This window comes from Protopterus annectens, chromosome 2.part0, assembly GCF_019279795.1.
Source record: "Protopterus annectens isolate FY-2018-M chromosome 2.part0, PAN1.0, whole genome shotgun sequence".
Taxonomy (NCBI): Eukaryota; Metazoa; Chordata; order Ceratodontiformes; family Protopteridae; genus Protopterus; species Protopterus annectens.
The window spans coordinates 1,816,175,091-1,816,195,076 of record NC_056728.1 but is presented as its reverse complement, the minus strand read 5'-3'; the positions used below and the strand labels follow the sequence as shown (position 1 = coordinate 1,816,195,076).

Genomic DNA, 19,986 nt, shown 5'->3' with positions numbered 1-19,986 from the left:
AGACAGAAACACACACACAAAAAGTGTTTTTTCTACATTAAACTATGTGGGTGGCCATGGTGGTGCAGCGGTTAGCATTGCCATCTCACAGCAAGAGGTTCTCCAGTTTGATTCTCGGCTGTGGTGCCTTCTGTGCGGAGTCTGCATGTTCTCCCTGTGGTCGCGTGGGTTTCCTCTGGGTGCTCTGGTTTCCTCTCACATCCCAAAGACATGCAGTAGGTGAACTGGACACTCTAAATTGGCCCTAGGTGTGAGTGCGTGCATGTGTGTGCCTTTTGTGGAAGGTTGGGCACCAGGCTGGTAACTCGACACTGTAAAACTCCACTGCCAATCATGAGCGGACAGATGATCCACTGTGGTGACCCCTAACTGGGAAAAGCCAAAAGAAGAAGAAGCTATGTGTGAAATGAGAGGGCAGTAAAGAGATAATTTCATGGAGCAAATGAGAAGTGTATGGTAATTACTGCCTCTGAAAACAAAAAGCTGAGGACTACGTACATTTCATACTGTGACTTCAACAATGTCAAAGATGGCATACCCTCCTAGAAGGGACAGATTCCACTGGGAATATGTATGCAAGAAAGGAGCTGACAATGCAATGTGCTGTTTCTAAAAACACAATGAAGACAAATCCCAGGGTTTAGTTTTGAACCCATCACTTGTCATTATAATAACACAGGATCCTGAAAGTAGGTGACTTTAGATTTAATCCACAACTAACATGCACGCGGCAGTCAAATAATATATAAAATAATAACTACAACTTTCTGTTATAACATAAAAAAAATATTTCTTTTTCCTTGAAACTGAGGTTTTATAGTATTTGAAATATAAGAGAATTAAAAAAGTAGAAAACATTACTGGGGATTGTAACTTGGCACTTGGAAATTTAATGTGCTGTTTGTTGTTCAATTACTTCTGCACCTAAAATTAAAGCTTAGCTATATTGTGTAACTGAATATTCAGAGATGTTGCACAAAAAATACAATAAAATGTCAACCATCTTTTAAAACTATCACTCTGCATTGATATTATCTATTAACAGATAGCCATTAGAAAGGACTAGCCCAACAAATTATATTATACTGTCTTTTATACCTTTCTGCTCTACAAATTTTCACAAAATGTCCAGATTTATGCATCATATTTTGGGTCTGTTTCTCATAAAAACTGCTTTTTTCCCCTGGCAAATCATTGAGGTTTGAAGTCAGTAAATAATGACAGACATTTCAGTTTCAGACTTCATACCCTTCAGAAAATTCATGCTAATAAAAATGGTGTTGTATCAATTTATTGTTTGTAAAAGCAATATTTAAAAAGTGTTCCTGTTTTGGGGCCTTTATCCCTGAATTATTGATGGCTTTGTCCAGATTTCTTGCTCTAAGAGGTTGAGAGGTATGCTCTCTTTACATTTAGGTATACATGTTCCATTTCTTGACTGTACTTTCATTATATCGGAATAAAAATACATGAGTATTTCATTAGACAACACATCACTTCTGAAAAGATACATAGCTAAGTTTATGACTATATGTGTCTCTATCTATCTATCTATCTATCTATCTATCTATCTATCTATCTATCTGTCTATCTGTCTTTCCATATAGTTTTCTATCTGTTACATATTACATACTATATGTGTAAGTGTGTTGCAGTAGGTCACCTCCTTGTTTAGAATCAGTTTCCATGGCTTGGACCTTGTGGCTGCTAGGATAGGCTCTTCCTTCGCCATGGCACTTTAAAGGATGAAGCTGGTTGGTAGAAAATGGATGGATGTGTATATGCACACCTGATTTCCATTTTTTTCCCTGTTCTACTGTTTTCCACAAGCAAAACACTATAACCCTCCAGGAAGTTCATGGGTAATATATTTATTTTTCTAGCAGTTGTACTTGGTTTCCTGATTGGCATGCCTGTGTGTGTTTTGCTGTTACTGTGGAATGGATTACTATTGCTCAATAGCTGGGGAAAAGTAGAGAAGTAATAAGAAATTACTCTGGTTGGGGATCCCTGGTACATTTTTTCTGTATAAGGCTTCATTGGACCATGATCCAGCTCTACCTACCTACCTGCCTGAATACATACCTAGCTGTTTTAGTGTACAACTACTTACTTAAAATCGTTCAGAGTAACAGTGAAATATCTTGAAGTGAGAGATATGATTGATTTTCTTTCATCATTCACTGTTAAATCTTATAATCAAAACAAGTTATCTAGTCAGCTTTTCTATATCAGAAACAACAAAAACAGGATGTGCTAATTTAAGTTGTACACTGTTTCATCAGGATTAATTTCATCTGAAAATAATGGGTTAGAGAATACAATACTCATTGTGAATGCATCAAATTAGAAGACAATATTACTGTTTCCAGTAGAAAATGTATGTGCAAGACGCTAGAAATGTAGATGTTGTAAGATTTTATTCAAGAAAGTTCAGTGCCAGAAGATTTTTAAGCCATATACTAAAAATGTGTTTATTTCGAACACAGCCATTCCAGCATTTATAATCTACTGAAGGTGATTAGCAGTAAGCCGAATTAGAGCTATAATGTCTTTTTTGTGTATAATGTCCTGAGCAATATCAAAGCTAGAGAAGCTAAACAAAGACTTGAAAATAAGTCAGCACATTCAGTGCAATGAATGAAACAGCAAAACTACAATAAACTGGAATAGAATCAATCCAATTTACAGGTCCACCAAATCACAGGACAGCCGACTGGAAAACAATATGCAAATAAGATGTACAAAGTTATAATGTGAAGAATGGGGATACATAAATCAGTAATGGCAGTGCCTAGCTTAAAATAGAATTCAAGAAACAGATACACAAAAACTAGACAGTTTGAAGCTAAGTGCAGGATGCAAACAAGTCTGAATAGTACATCCTTCTCAATGTTAGTATAAAACATATCCATATAATTAAAAAGGTGAACTCAACAGTGTAAAGAATAAACATTTAATGAAATCCAGTCTACAAGCTGTAACATTGGTTATTTTATTTCAAATGTATAAAGGAATAGAGCTCAAATATCACTTTCTAGTTGTATCACTATGTCACTGTGCATGCACATTATTCATACAACTTAAAAAAACTTCAGTAATCTTATAAAGCTTCACCTTCAGGATCAAACTGGCATCCCTGCATAAGTCTCTCCTAACCATGGTATTATATCCATAACATCCATCCATCCATCAATAATCCATGCATCCAACTATGTATCCATCCAGATACCCATCCTGTAATCCTTCCATTTTCTAAATTATTTGTCCTGATGAGGACTGCAGTAGAAGCAAGCTGAAGATAGTAGGCCAAATTTCCCTATCTTTACCAATGCTCTTTACTTCATCATGTGGGCACCCCAGCAAGCCAAGCAGTATTATTTCCTAAAGCATGACCTGGGTCTGCCTTGAGGCCTCTTTCCAGTGACCATGCCTAGCAAACCTCTTGTGTGAGGCACACAGATGCACCTTGACAGGGTGCCTAAACCATCTCAACTGATTCCTGTCAATCCAAAGAAGCTGTGGCTATAATTTGAGATCCCCTGTTTACCAAACTCCTGTCTATTTCATGGCCATTGAGCAGATCTGCCCTGTGTGTAAAAAAAATGTGCTGAATTTATCTGTGCTCTCACCCTTTCAGTCAGTAGCTGAAGCTCACAACCATAATGGAGGGCAGAATTTACACTGACTGATAAACTGATAGCTCTCTCTGATAAACCCGTCCTTGGTTAGGCATCACAGACTGGTGCAGTGCCTGAGGTACTGTCACCATTGACCTTGGGTACTGGCCAGTCTCCTGATCTTCTCTATCTTTAGCCTTAACCCATGAAAAAGACTCCAAGACACTTAAAACTCTTCTAGTTAAGGTAGCTGCTCCCCACTCACCTACACGGAGCAATCCACTCCTACCTGGAAGGGAACTGCGGCCTCTGATTTGGAGGTACTAATTATCATTCCAGTTGTTTTATACTCAGCAACAAACAACTACTGTGCAGACCGGAGATTAGAGTCACCTGAGGTTAAGGACACAACATCATCTATAAACAACAGAGAGGCATAAATGAAAAATTAGCACATATTAATCTTAGACTAATCAATAGAGTTTATTTGCAGCATGGCATAGTCATTGTTACACATCACCCTTGCTGCCGTAAGATTAATTTATTGGAAAAAGATGTTGACGTGTTCATGAAAAATGTTGTTAATTGTCTCATAGTGTTAACTATTATCTCTTTTGAAGATGGTTAGTTCAAAGTAAAACATTGTTTTCCAGTTCATTATGAAGGTGATTGAGAAGTTGAAAGTGCACCAAAAGATGCATTTTGAAATGTTTCTTTGATCAAGGTGTGTGATGCCTCACTAGAAAAGTATAGTAAAGAACAGTAAACAATAAAAAGTTTTCCTTTACTTTGCATATGACTTTCATGAGGTATTGCAGTGTAAAATGGTCTCTTAAAAATGCTCAATATACACGATTGGTTAAGAAAGCACACATTTTTCTCTTAGAGGTTATTTTACTTATTAACCAGTAACAGTTTACTTATTAACCAGTAACAGAAACTCTTCTTGGATTCTTCAGTCATGAACTGGGCCACGAGAGCAACAGCACTTAAAAGAAAAACACCACTATTCAGGCCCATTGTTAAAAAAAATAAAACTAATAAAATAAAGATGGACAGTCATGGAACCTTATAACATAGATATTGACAATTTAGTATACCCAATCAACAGCCATTTTTTGGGAGGGAGGCAAACACCCTCACAGACACAGAGAGAAAGTACAGACTCTACATAGTCAGAAACTGAGCAGAGATGAGAAAAGTACTCAGACCTCTCAACTGTCCCTTTTTTAGAGGAACACTTATATTTTCAGGCCTGATTTAGGATGTCCCTATTTCTGGAGGTATGTCCCTATTTTCAGGTCTGATTTACCACTTTATACAATTTCCTCCCAAATCACATGCGATTTTTTGATGCTGTCTATTGCATATGCTACATGACTGACATACTAGATGTAATGATAATTTAAAGGAAGTGGACACACAGCTTGCTTCTCCCTTTTTCTGAATCAAAAATAAATGACATTTATTAAAGTCTTCAGATTTGATACTGTCTCTGACAATTGTTGTCGCTCTTGTTTTTTTTTAATGTGTTTCTGAGTAATATCCCACATTCCTACTGGAAGCATGAAGAGTTGTGTGCTATTTGGTATTCAGATTTTATGCTAATTAGATGCTCCAATTTTAGACTGGATGTTCCTGTTTTTCAAGACTCTCTGTTCCCCTTTGCAATGTCTGCGGGTTGTGAGGCATGTGGCAAATATCAAAGACTGAAGCAAAACTGATTTCATGAACTTTAATTATGATGTGATTTAGGAATGGGGTCCATTCCTGTCATGGTATTATTAACAAATAAAGAACATTTTGCAGAAATTAAAGAGAGTGAGCTCATGCAAACTCGACAAAGTGAGGGACTAGAGGGCAAGAATGAATTATACCCCACTGTGTTGTGGAGACACTTTTGCTAAGGCACCATGCACTTGCATAATGGCGGACTTCCTATCTCTTGAGTTTATCGGATAAAATACTGGCACTGAGAGCTTTTCAATTCACTTTATAAAATAGCCATTCATGGATCATTTACATAATGGAACACTAAAGAAATGTTATGGAGATCTCTTGACTTTACTTTTATTCCTTTTCATTTAAACAGTACTAATATTAATTTTCCATCTAGGATGTTGCAGTTAGAGAATTATATTTCATCAGCACAACAATAAGGCTGATGCAGTATCTTAACAGAGTGTTAAAAGAACTGAATTTTTAGACAATTCCTTAATTAGGTACAATAATTAATTTTCTCATACAATGCTTAATACATTTTTTTGCGTAACCCATCCATTACTGTTTTTCGTCACTGCATCTGTTCAGGAACCTATGAAGTGCTGTGTGTAAGAAATCATATTTATGGCAATTGTTTCCATGAAACAAGTGTTATTGTTGCCATAACAGGCTCTTTCCGTCTTCATATTATTCCTTGTAGCAGAGGTATAGCCAGGAATACACCAAAATGCACTGCAGTGTACATGTACTAAAATTATACCATGACCCCCCATTAATATTCCAAAACGTGCACGCTGATTGGCCAGCGTGCACGTTGTAAATCGAGTTATACTAATGGAAAAAGGTCCGGTCGACCGGACTTTTTCCATTAGTATAAGTCTCTTTTAAAACACTGTCTCGCTATGTTAAAAGAGTTTAACATAGCGACACAGGTTTAAAAAAAGCAACGGAGATCTCCATTGCTTATTTTAAAGCTGTCTCGCTATGTTAAACCCATTGAACATAGCAAAACAGTAAAAAACAATGGAGATCTTGCTTTCTCCATTGCTTTTGGCCACAGCTCTGATGTACTGCGTAGGCATGCGCAGTACATCAGAACTGCCGCGGATACCAGACAGCTGTGGAAGGGCAACAAAGAGGCATTATACAATGCCATTATTTAAGAAAAGTAATTATTTCTTTTCTTAAATAATGTCATAGTATAATAGCAATAACCCACTTCTGGGTGTGGGTAATGCGGGATTTACCCACGGTTGTCTTTGTTTGGTCCCAAACCATGCCAACTGTGGGTAAATCCCGCATTACCCACACCCAGGCGTGGGTTATTGCTATAATAATTTATTTTGTCAGACAAGATTTGCTAGAAATTAAATACAAAACGTGGACTGTTTACCATGGTTTTATTTTATAAAATGATATAACTTGTTAAAGTTTTGTCCTAAAACATCCAGTTGGCTAAATTTTTTCTTAATTCTGTCATTTCAGAAGATTTTTTTACAGTTACTTAAAAATATGCCGTTTAGAAGCATGCACAGCCCAAGGTAAAGGTGGTATGCTGGGTACTACATGTGGGGGAGAGTCACATTAGTGTACAAGTCAAGGTACATATCTAAAAATCTGACTACATCGAAGGTTCAGTTCACTGGCAGCAACCATACCATTTCACTCTAAGCATGCTGATCAGTTCAGTTACAGACAGATGTCATAGACTTGACCAGCCAGAATGGCTTGACATCACTATAGCTGAGATAAACCGAATTTACTAGAGGTCATGCAGGACTCAAAACACAGGATAGTGACAACGGAGTTGCACATTCACCTGCAGAGAGCTCACTTGGTTAATTTCTACAACGACTAAGAGTATAAATTCCCAGACCTATTGACCTTAGATCTGAGACATTTAGCATTAAGGAATGATGCCTTTCTACCACTAATTTTCAGGAGTGGGGCTCACTGTAAGGATACATTTAAATTCAGACTTTTTTTATCCTGCCTGACAATAGGTATTTTTCCGAGGAGGGGCGGTGACATTCTTAGATCCAGGAGAAGAACTCAGGATTACTCAATAAACAGTGTGCTCAGCATTGTTAGAAAGCAGACAAGTTGGCTCAGCCAGTTAAGGATCCCAGTACTGCACTGCTGTTCAGCTGTTGGAGGCGTGAACCTTATTTTATAAAATGATGCCCGGCAAAAAGAAAGCTGTGCTGTCAGGAGCTTGGCTTAACATTTGACTGTGAATAAGATCTCTGGATCAACTTCTCTTCCTGGGTTGGAGTACCTGAGGTCATGCTGATTTTTATAAAGAAACTACATGCAAGAGACTAACCCAAGGATTTTTTGTTTGGGACTTGTGATTTGGGCAAATGTGTCACTGGGGGAAAATGTCTGTTCTAACTGCAGTAGGTTTGATCTATGCACAACTACAACCCTATGCCAGGGTAATGGCCCTTTTAACATTTACATACAGACTCTTTAGTATTAAATAAATCAGATTGTGACCCTTTTTCCTGATCATGTCTTTTTGTACGGGTATACAATCAGATATTCATATCAGATACACCGACTCTGCAGCTGCAACCTTCTCCACTGTAAATGAATGTACTTAATCTCCATCCCCATTTAGGAAATCACATCTCCATTCTTATAACCCATATTAAAAACTATTGTTGCCAGATGACTCATGGATCAGTGGAGTAAAAAAACAGTATACTGTTACATGTGCAGGAAAATATTTACTAAATACAATTCAGCAAACTGGTTCACTGAAAGTGGAGGATCAAATTCAGTCCATCTGTATCAGGGTTCAGAGATGTGTACCTAGCTTTGCTACGAAAAAAAAAAAAAGAAAAAAAAAAAAACAACAAAAAAATTGCCTTTTCAGAGTTTAGCAGTAAAGGATCAGAAAATAACAGTGAATGATCATCTTGGTGGTGTGGGGAGTTCTGCTAAACCACCATAACAAAAATACTTTCCATGGTGTTTGCAGCCAACTAACTTTCTGTGCATTATTTTCAGAAAAACACTATTCAGTTATTATGTTTTTATGATCGGTCCCTAATCCACTTTACTCAGCAGTGAGCAGTAATCAGAGCCCTATTCCTGCTGAATCCTCCAAAGGCAGACAAGCTGATCACAGCAAAAAACAAACAAACAAAAAAAAACAATACCCAGATACAGACAGGAGGGATGTGTGCTGGGCCAACAATCACTCTTGTATGTAACAAATGTTAGCACAGCATAACTCTGAATGTAGAGAGCTTATAGGCTCTGTGGACCTATGTTTAGTGATAAGTTTTAAAACTTACACTTTGTGATCTGTAGGGTGATAAATTTACACAGCAGTGGGCTGAGAAAAATTAAGTGTATGTCTACAATCAATATCAATCAGAAAACAGAAATAAGAAATTAATAAACTAAACATGGTAATTATGTAGCATGTGGTTATTTCTTTTTAAAATTTTTATAAGCTAATTTCCATCCTATTCAGTACATTTGTAGCTTAGCCTGAAGATATATAGACAGTCATATCTCCTCACAGGGTTTGTAAGGGCTCAGTCTTGAAAGTTGGTGATAGCTAAAAACAAGTATTTAAATAATACCACAGGCATGAAAAAACAAACATTTCAGTAATATTGTTTTCCTGTATTCGCACTAGTGACCTTCCCTTTTCAATGCTGTCTAGTACTGTGCATGCCTGAGCACTGTCAAAAATATAAAATACTTAGGAGGTACTTAAATGCTTGCTTTCTTCTTTTTTTCTTCACCAATCAATAAAAACACGTCATCTAAGTGATTGTTATGTTTAGCATATAAGCTAACTAAAATTAGTTTGCAATGTTGAACATAACAAAACAACTGCCTGAGATATTATACTGAGCAGCCAGGTATGGGCCCCCATGAAACTACGGACCCTGGGCAGACACTCAGACTGCCCTTATTATAATCTGCCACTGACACAAAGGAGTCTTTGCACATATTGCTGTATGTAAGAACAAAAGAAAGCAATTTACTGGGAGTATCAAACCTGGATTCTATAAAGTGGAGAGAGAGCAGACCATATAACGCACTCAGTTTCATATGAAACTTGATTACTGAAGCCACATATTTCAACTGCTTTAAATTCCACTGAAGCTAAAAGGCAAGTTATTTGACTGTAGGCACCATCCCAGTTGTGGATTACAACCTTAGGACAAGACAAAGGAAAAGTCTGAAATCAGACCCAAGGTTTTTGAATAAAAAAAAAATATTTTTTTTTGTTTCTGAGGGGGTTGATAAGAAATTTTAAATAAACTGTTCCTCAAGTTGAAAACTAATCTGCAGGTGCCCTGCACTGAAAGTATTATTTGAAGGTGTGTATTAAAGTACCACTATATTATCACCTTATTGCAGTATATACTGGAACACTGAGGTGATGTCAATAGCTTTTACAGTTATCTGAGCCTTCAAGCTAACAGGAGCCCTTAGTCAGGAGATACAGTATATAATTTTGGCCACAGTGCCTCTAAGATAATTAGCAAAGATGATAATGAGATATCTTTTAGCAGAACGTTAGGGTATGCTTCTGTTAAGTGTAAAGTCCTCATACATATAAAAGCTTTCCAGTAAATACCTTGTCAGACACTTGAAATATATCTGCTTAACAAAATACACATATAATCATCAAGAACACTTTATTTGTTGGATGTTACTGCCACATACTTCAAGACCTTGGATGTGTCTAAAGCAAACCCCAAGTGGGGTAACCTTATCCATAATTTTCAGAACTGAATCTATGAACATAACAACAAAAAAGCCCTCTGCCTTGGTCTGAGCTCTTGGATTTTGCTAGCGTCCCTGCAATTGTTTGGGGGTATTTTTTTTTTAAACCATATCCAATCGGTTTTGCAGGGATGAATGTGTGCCATTGTGTGAAGGAATCACAAACCCTGCCTCCTCAGGGTCTGGTTCCTGGCATGCAGTAAACATTCTGTTAAGAAAAGTGACTGGCTGGGAGTTATTTTTGTGTCTGCAATGTGTAGCCTCGGTTGTAAACTGACAACAAAACCTGATGAGTCAAGATTCATTTAAAGGAATTTTTGAATGTTTCACCTAGTCAGGTACCAAAATGGAACATAAAAGGCATTCCTGAGGCAGTGCTGGATTATAAGACTCATGGGCCTGGAGAAAAAAAATTATACTGCACTATTTATTTAGTGTGTCATTAGCAAAGGACAGCAGACTAAAATAGTACTAGAGGAAGCAGGGCCTATTTCAGGTATGTGAGCCTAGAGCTGCAGTTCCGTCAGCCCCCTTGTTAATCTGACTCAGTTCTGGGAAATGGCAAAGATATTGTTGGTCACTCAGTAAGTGTGGGAACTGATCCTGCAAAATGGATTCAGTTGTTATATTCATTCTCAGTGAGATAGTTATTGTTGTGAATTTATGAATTATCAGAATGTTTAAAATATAAAACAGTGTAAGAAACTTCTCTGTGTGGAAGATTTTCAGTCCATATATCTAACTAATCACTGTATATTAATCAAATCAGACAATAGTAGTAGAGGTAGCGAACTTAAATTCATCTTAAGACAAAACAAAACAAAACAAAAAATAATAATAGAAAATATATAATTGTACAGCATTACTAAGTATTCAAAAGTAATCCAAGCAAGGCAGGCAGTCTGTTTCCAGTCAAAAATCACTTATTATGTACACAGACAAGCGATCCAAGTAAAAAAAAATAGAGTAATAATTTCCTCACAAGCTTTTCTAAATATATATATATATATATATATATATATATATATATATATATATATATATATATATTATATATATACTTTTTATCAGGCATGGGAGTGGTTTATTGTGCTGTAAAACAAAGGGTTCTTGTACACAGACCTGAAGAAATCTAGAAGGACGAAAGCGATCTTTGTTAACAATAGGTTATGAAAACAGAAATTGATTTTTACATGCAAAATGTATATGTATATATTTATATATATTTTTTGATTGCCAAATGAACTAAGGTTGATATATTTCCAGCCATGTAGTATATTGTCTTGGATAAAATCATAGACTTAATAATCTACTTAATAATCTGGTTAAATAAGAGGTACCACATCATTATAAATTTTATTTAAAGTACATAAGGGTTATATTATTATGACAGCTACTAAGTAGGGCAGGACCAGCTCCAATGTCACACTGATGGGGTAAGGGATGTGAATTTAACATGTGTACCAATAACACTTTGTTTTACAGCACAATAAACCACTCACATGCCTGATAAAAAGTATATATATATATATATATATATATATATATATATATATATATATATATATTTAAAAAGCTTGTGAGGAAATTATTACTCTATTTTTGTTTTACTTGGATTGCTTGTCTGTGTACTTAAAGGATTTTCGACTGGAAACAGACTGCCTGCCTTGCTTGAATTACTTTTGAATACTTAGTAATGCTATACAATTATATATTTTCTATTATTATTGTTTGTTTTGTTTTGACTTAAGACGAGTTTAAGTTCGCTACTTCTACTACTATTGTCTGATCTGATTAATATTCAGTGATTAGTTAGATATATGGACTGAAAATCTTCCACACAGAGAAGTTTCTTATACTGTTTTGTTTTTGGACCCACTACACTTGTTTAGTGGGTTGTTTTGAGACTTCGGGGATACCGCAGATATTACTTGTTTTTTAATGTTTAACATATAAAGACAGCTAAGTTTTACTTGCATTTGTTTTCAGATATGACATTTTCATTAAAAAGGTGAAATCAATCAGTTAATAAACATGCAACTGCTTGACAAAACATGTAATGTTAGAGCATAAAACACTTAAAGAGTTCCCTGAATCATACCGTCAACCTCTGGACAAAGCCAAAATAATGGGAGGCAAAGTCCCAAAATAGGGGCAGGTGTTACATGTTGCTCTTATAAACTTAGAAAGGTGCTAGAATAACAGGTTTTTGGTTAGCATGCATTTTCTGAAGGACGTTGTTGTTGTGTCTTTTGGCTTTTCCCGGTTAGGGGTCGCCACAGCGGAACTCTGGTCTGCTAATGATTGGTAGTTGATTTTTATGTGCCGAGTTACCAGCCCTGATGCACAACCTTCAACGAAGGTACGGCCATTCATGCATGACTCCACGCAGAAGATGCTCTAACTGAGAATCGAAACGGACAGTGTCTTACTGTGAGGCGACAAACCGAAGTCTGAAACTCAAATGGCTGACATTATTTAGTGACTTCAGTCTTTAACAATTTGCCAGAAATTCAGCTTTTATGAGGAACAGACTAAAATATGAGGGAAAATCTGGATATTCTGGGAAAATCTGGACAATTGACAGGTTTGCGGCCTAAATTAACAAGTTTGTCACGTCTGTAAATTTATCATGATAGTCTTTTGTCTGATTTTTTTTCATCTTGGAAGGTTGCCTTAATGGCTGTCTCTTTAGATGTTATTTTCCTTACTGGGGGTTAACAGTCTGAAGACTGTGGTTAAAGAACCTAAAGGGTCAATATTTCATTCAGAGAGGGACTGTACAGAATAGGAGACCTTTGTGACTGAGTAAGATCAAGCAGGAAGTTATTAAAAATGAGTTCATCTACTAAAAGCACTCCTAGGAGAAACCTGGCAATATTTGTACTTCCACTCAAAGACACAAGTAGTGGGTGTTCAGTATATGTTTAGTTCTGAAGTGGTCTAATTATTCAGTCAGGAATGAACCCTGAGTTACACCAAAAATCACTCCCACTGGCCTAGAAGTCGTGTGACTCATCTTGAAATAAAACACATTGCCAGCCTTGTCTCTGCTGTCATGAAAGTTGACAGTCTTCTTCCAAAATGTATATGACTTGCCCACAATGTTAGGGTAAAGGGCAAAAATAGCTCTCCATTAACAGTATGTAATCATTTGTAATTGATTCCATTTTTGTGCAGTACATGTATGAGAGTTTAGATTAAATTAAAACGCAGGACTGCATTTTCTGTACTGGCAGACATTTTCTAAACATGTCTGTAATATAAAATCAGATTGAGCATCAAATATACAACTGTATTTCATATACTTATTTTTCAGACCACTGTTGTCTAGTCTTGGCACATTCCTTTTAATGCAAACTGTACATTATATATTGAGTTACAGTGTGTTTTCATTTACTAGTGGAGTGCTACAAATGGAAAAAAAGGCTAATGAAAAAGAGGCAACCACACTGTTTGTTTCTACCCATATGATTACATTAAAATTTTATTAAACAAGACCAGAAGCTGACAGAGTGTGTGATGTTTTTCAAAGTGCTTCCATAACAGTAGGACTGATTTTTTTTTTTTGTTTTTAGATGCTTATGCAATGTTTTTTACATGCAATGAAATATAATACAGTAATATGTGATGTAAAAACAAAAACAATATATAAAACCACTCAACAACAGATGGGAAACCAGGTGTAATATATTAACTTACAAATTATACCTGGTCTCTCATCTGCTATTGAGTGGTTTTGCAAATATTTTTGGTTGGTGGTTATATTCTTTAATTTGTTCACTTTTTAGTTTGTAAAAACTAACCTTTACTGACTGTACTGCATGTGGTGACACATTAGGAGTTGCCTTTCCTTGCAAATCACATCACACATTTCTTGGATCTTTGATCTTTCATTCTCTGACTTGAATCTGCAAAAAATATATATATATATGCATTAATCCCAACATCACATACATTGGGTAGGCAAAATTAACTTGATTACATTTCATGAGATTTGTTTAATGAAAACAAATTAAGGTCTTATTCACACTCTATAACTACTAGTTGAAATGAAGTTGGACTATTCTGCACCCTTTAGAAAATGAGTTAGAAAATTAGATGCAAATAAATACACAGAATAATAAGTAGGAATGTTACAAAGAAATGTTACAAAGATTGGTGAAGTACAAATTATGAAAAACTGATTTATTTCCCTAATGAGGATATAAGCACTTGAAAAGATAAATCTGATATTCAGTGTGTGGCTGGATGACGATATACAACAAACCAAGAACACCAGCTCTAACATATGATGGTGATACTCCATAAATCCAGACTACATGGGATTAATTTTCAAAGAAAGAGATGTGCTAAAGTGAGGAAAGTTAAATGGTTTGCTCATAGAAAACTAGTAGAGCAGTACCAGCTAGAAAATTACATATTTTAAAAAATAAATAAAACAGAAAACTAGGCAAATTAAACAGATACATGGGTAATAAGGAACTACTCAATTAGTTGCTGTCATTGTATGTTGCCTTATCATAGGATCTGCCATACCTCCTCAGTAATAGCTGCCATGATAAGTCTTTTACTTACCACATTGCCAATGCATTATACACATAGGTAGAATACTCTGAATATTCTTTGCATATTTGCATCTCATTAGCTTTCACAGTGAGCTCCTGCTCTTCAGTTTGAAAGTAACAAAACAAGTAGCAGAACTAAATGAGAAAGGATTTTCCTGAAAAACAGCAACTTTTTCTTGTACAGCAAAATTAACTTGATCTGTATTCACAGTGATGACCAAGTCCCTGTACCTGGAGTATACTGCAATTAATATGCTAGAAATGTCTGACAAAGAAAAAAGTAATATTTTAGCTAAATGTTTGTTTTACAGGAGAAACTAGGCAACAGAGACTATATTAAGTTTAGATCAAGTCAGGTTAATGAGTTACTAATTACTAGCAGTATCTGTCACTCACCATGAGCTGTATGCAGAGCCAGTCATTCATTCATATTCTGATGTACAGTTTACATTAGATATGGCAGCTCAGCATGTGCACGTTTGATCTAATTAATAGATTAAACACAGAGCTATCTCTACCCTAGTAAGTAGTCTTCTCCTGAGCCTGACCACACTACTGCTCCAATGGCTTGCTGTTTAACTGTCTAGATTTCTTACTTTTTCCAGGGCCTGGAATTCTGCAATCCCCGCAATGCACACACATACATGCACCCCCCCCCCCCCACACACACACAGACATGTGCATGCACCAACACTACACTTTCTTTTCAATCCAAAAAATAAAACAAACAAGTACAATGCCCTCAAGTTAAGCCAATTTAATAAAATGAATAACAAAGCTTTCAAGCAAAAACTCATCAGTGCGTGAGACACAAGGTCACTAAGAACCTTTTATATAAACCTGCAGCCAATCAACTTAAACATTAAATTATCTCCATTATAATACTTTAAAGCGCCTAATACTAAAAAACAAATATAAAGAATGATACCACAATTCTTATTCAGACTAAATTACTTAAAAATGTTAAATAACATCATGTTTATCTTTCAAAATAGATTTAATACTGACACTGGTGTTTAGTCCAGGGAAATGATCAGCTCAAAAAAAAATTAATCCATTTATATTCACACATTTCTGTTTTGTTAATAATGTTTCCCCCACTATCATGAATATAAATGACTTCTAAAATCCTAAACTTAAAATTATGCTGTGGACCTTCACTGGATATGCGCCTAGCTAAAGCATTAGTTAACACATTTCTACGTATATCTGAGAGATGACTTAATGGATTCATTTTTTTTCGAGCTGATCATTTCCCTGGATTCAACACCAGTGTCAGTATTAATTATTATGATGACTTGTTATGAAAACTAGTCAATGTGAATGTTAGCGTTTAAGAAAAAGCATAAGAAGTAATATTTAAGGACAGAATGTGTTCTAACAAAAACAAAAACATATTACAAAAAGTAAATATGAGGATTTAACTGAAAAAATGAAATGGGAACTTATAAAGCAGAAAGAAAAGTATATGCAAATAATAAAAAGAAAATGAAAGTTATGATTAAGAGGCAGAGATTTTTCTAAAAGGGAGAAAAGATACGTGTCCTTTATTTATTTATTTATTTGACATTTGTTGACCGGGTTGGTCCATCTGGGCCGAGGCCCTTTTTCAGTGGAGACCCGGGGAGAAAAGCCCCAGAGTTACAAAATATATGGACATTACAAGAATAAAAACATTTGCTAATACACACACAAAAAAAAAATCTAACAATGTAAAACAAGTATACAATGATAATACTGATTACAGATTATATACATTGTTGGCTAGCTATGTATTTATTAGGCCAACAAGTAAAAACAGAATAATGCATTATGAAAGTGTTAAGGGATAGTGACAGAATTGTTAGAAACAAACAAGACAATTGATATAACAGAAAAATACGGGTCACATTCACATTGTCAAACTTTTACAAGTTCGAAAGTCATATGGTCGAAACCACATGTTCGAACTTGTAAAACTTCTAACATTTCAACAGAGATCTCTGTAAGGGAAACTTTCCCTTTCCTGCAATGTAGTGTGATCTTGAAGTTGGTATATTTAAGTAGCGCCGGGTGTGCGGGGTGCAGCCTCCCATATGGGGGGTGCAGGGGTGATTGCCTCCCTGCTTACAACCTTCAGGTAATTTTTTTGTGTTTTTTTTTATTACATTTTCAAACATTTAAAGTTCGAACATATGGTGTTGACCATTTGGTGTTTGAACTTTTAAAAGTTCGATAACGTGATATAGACTCGAAAAATGTTGTTGTTGTTGTTGTTGTGTCTTTCGGCTTTTCCCAGTTAGGGGTTGCCACAGCGGAACTCCGGTCCGCTAATGATTGGCAGTTGATTTTTATGTGCTGAGTTACCAGCCCTGACGCACAACCTTCAACGAAGGTATGCCCATTCACACATCAACACACAGAAGATGCTCTAGCAGAGAGTCGAACCAGTCAGCGTCTTACTGTGAGGCGACAACGCTACCGCAGCACCACCACCGCAGTATAGACTCGAAAAATACATGGGAAATTTATAAACTAGGCAAGAAATAAAATTGGAAAGACAGTAGAAAGTTAAGAGAACAGAGGCTAAACAGAAAGTTGAACTACTCTCCTTTCAGCCTTCCTACCAATCTAATGGTTGTTAAGACACCATCTATGCAGTATTCTCAGCTTTGATCTCCCACTCCATGTACTTTATACATATGCCTCACTGCCTATGCTGTCTTCTGTCATCATTTTGTAACTCCCAGCCATCTCCCTTTGCCATTTCTTTCTGATTACTTTTTCTTTGATATTTTCCATTCTTTCTCTTAAAGTTTTATGGATCTTTTGGGTCCTTTGCCTCCCTAACCTCTTCCATTTTCTGAAAGTTGCCATCCTTTCGCCTTTTGTCCTTATTCCTGCCTGTTACTTTTCCTTGTTGCCTTCTCTGCTTGCTTTTTTCAGGTCTCCCTGAGTACTAAGTAGTTTTACCAGTGGGCTTCTGGTACTCTGCTTTCTGTTTTATCTTCTCCATTGTTTTAAGTCTTTCCTCACCATCCTTTTCTTTGCATACCAAATCTTTCTCTTGAGCTATTCCACTCTTCCTCTAGAATTTTTAATTTTTATTCCCTATCATTGCACCCCACCCTTCTGTTCCCTATAGTTTTCTGAGGTTCCTTTCACCTCATTGTATGTATCCCAGCTTTTTCATCTCTCCCTCTACCTTATTCTCCTTCGCTTAACCTCAACCTCATTTTCTTCTATTTCTATCCATTAAATATTTACATATCAGTGCATATGTCAGGATATATTGAAGCTCTCAGCTCCCCTTTTCCTATTTATTCAAATTTTAGCCGAACTCTCACTTTTCCCCTTGCCCTTATTGACCCAATCCTCTAGGTCGTTTTGCATTTGCTGTAGCCTTTTGTTCACAAAGTCTATTTGTATGTTATGAAGTATGAGGAAGATTATTGGTAGTATCATCCTTGCTGGATTAATTGTCCTAAGCAATGTAGAACTCTTATCCCTGCCTCTCTGGAGAGAATTCCTTCCCTTTTTTTACCAGCTTCCTCCAGATTATTACCTGTTGCCTTTTTCACCATGTTCCAAACATGGAGCACTAGGTGCACTGGGAACTCAGTCTCTTTTATCTCACCTATTCCCACTCTTATTTTTGCACCTAAGTCTGACCACTTCCTTAAAGTTTCCAAATACCTCTGTTATAGTTCCTGTAGCTTGTGTACAGTGGTCACTGAAGGTGTTTGTTCTCTCAGTCAGCCACGCAGTGAATATTCAGAGTTTCATATCACAATTGTTTTATTTCTTTTTGGTAACTTAGTTAGTCAAGGAGAGCAGGCAACCATGTCAGTGGAGGAGTATGGCAAGCTGACAAAGAGCCAGTGGGCTGAGATGTGCCAGGCTAAAGGACTGGTGCATACCAACCTGACTAAAGCAGACATGATTACAGCCTTGGGCACAGCTACATCACAGCATAGCAACCAGGAGGGCAATCAGACTGACCTTGGAGATGTACAACTCTCAGAAAATGGACAGTTCAACCTTTCCACAGTGGACATAAAAATCTGTCTGGAGTTAAAGAGACTTGAGCTGGAGGCCAAGCATTTGGAAATAGAAGCAGCAGAGAGACTGAGACATCTAGAGACTGAGGAAAATGAGAAACTGCAATGACTGAAGGCTGAGGAAGATGAGAGGCAACATGAAAAGGAGATACTGACTCTTTGCCAGAGTCACGGAGGTAATGGGGAAGGGAGTAACTGAACCCCAGAAACAGCAAAGGTCAATACATTTCTTTCACAATTTACAGAGGGGGATAATTTTGATAGTTTCATTCATATGTTTCAAAGGGTATGTAAACAGTATAAAGTTGACCAAGGGCTCTGGGTATGGTTCCTGACCCCCTTACTCCATGGTAAAGCTGTAACTGTTATTTCTAAACTGTCTGATGCTGATTGTTTAAATTATAATGTTGTAAAGAACTGTCTTTTAGAGTGTTTTAAGTTAACACCAGAAGCTTATAGAAAAAAGGTTTGTGAGAATAGACGCAAGGCAGATGAAAGTGTGTGTGAATATATTGCTAAACTAACCACTTATTTTCATAGGTGGGTGAGCGGATGTCAGGTCACCACTTTTGAAGGGCTGGCAGACTTTTTGATGAGGGAACAAGCCCTTAGCACTTTGCCTGAGGACATGAGAATCTGGTTAGCTGATAGACAATGCACTACTGCAGATGAGTTGGGGAAGAAGGGAGACCTATACCTAGCTAGCAGGGCATCACTGCAGAGGAAAGGGACACCCAGTGCTGCTCATGGGTCTAAGGGAACCCATGGTGGGCAGCCCAGACTGCCCCAACAGAGTCTGCCAGTAGCAGGGGAAGCAACTAGTCCAGGTACATGTCCAGGACCAAGGGTTAAATGTTTTAAATGCAACCAGTGGGGCCATGTAGCATATAGATGTCCATGAAGGCAAGGTGGGGAAAAGAAGTGGGGGAGCCAGTAAGTGGGAATGGCAAAATTCCAGCAGTAAGTTGTCTCGAGATAACAAGGATACCAAACTACCATAAGAGGTTATATCCTTTCTTAGTAAATGGGAAAGAGGCCATTGCTAAGAGGGATGCAGCCTCTGACCTAATCATTGTGAAGCTTGCAATGGATAAAGAGGAGCACTACTTGCTTGGACAGTCTACTCCAGACAAAATTTTAGGAGGGATCCTATTCCAAATACCTTTGTATAGGGTTCACCTTGACTGGGAGTGTGGAAAAGGAAGCCAGCAAGTAGGTGTGTTTGAGGATATCCCTGCAGATGTCCTGATAGGAAATGATTTTGATAATGCAGTACTG

The 19,986-nt window shown here is 36.8% G+C and overlaps 1 protein-coding gene across 1 annotated transcript in view; it reads right to left on the bottom strand.

The window, feature by feature from the left end:
• Window positions 1-19,986, bottom strand: part of LOC122793641 (probable G-protein coupled receptor 139) — an 878,014-nt gene that overhangs the window by 505,545 nt on the left and 352,483 nt on the right. The window contains exon 2 of the mRNA XM_044061851.1: window positions 13,907-14,011. The gene's annotated coding sequence lies outside the window, so the exon portion shown is untranslated. The remainder of the gene's footprint in view (window positions 1-13,906; window positions 14,012-19,986) is intronic.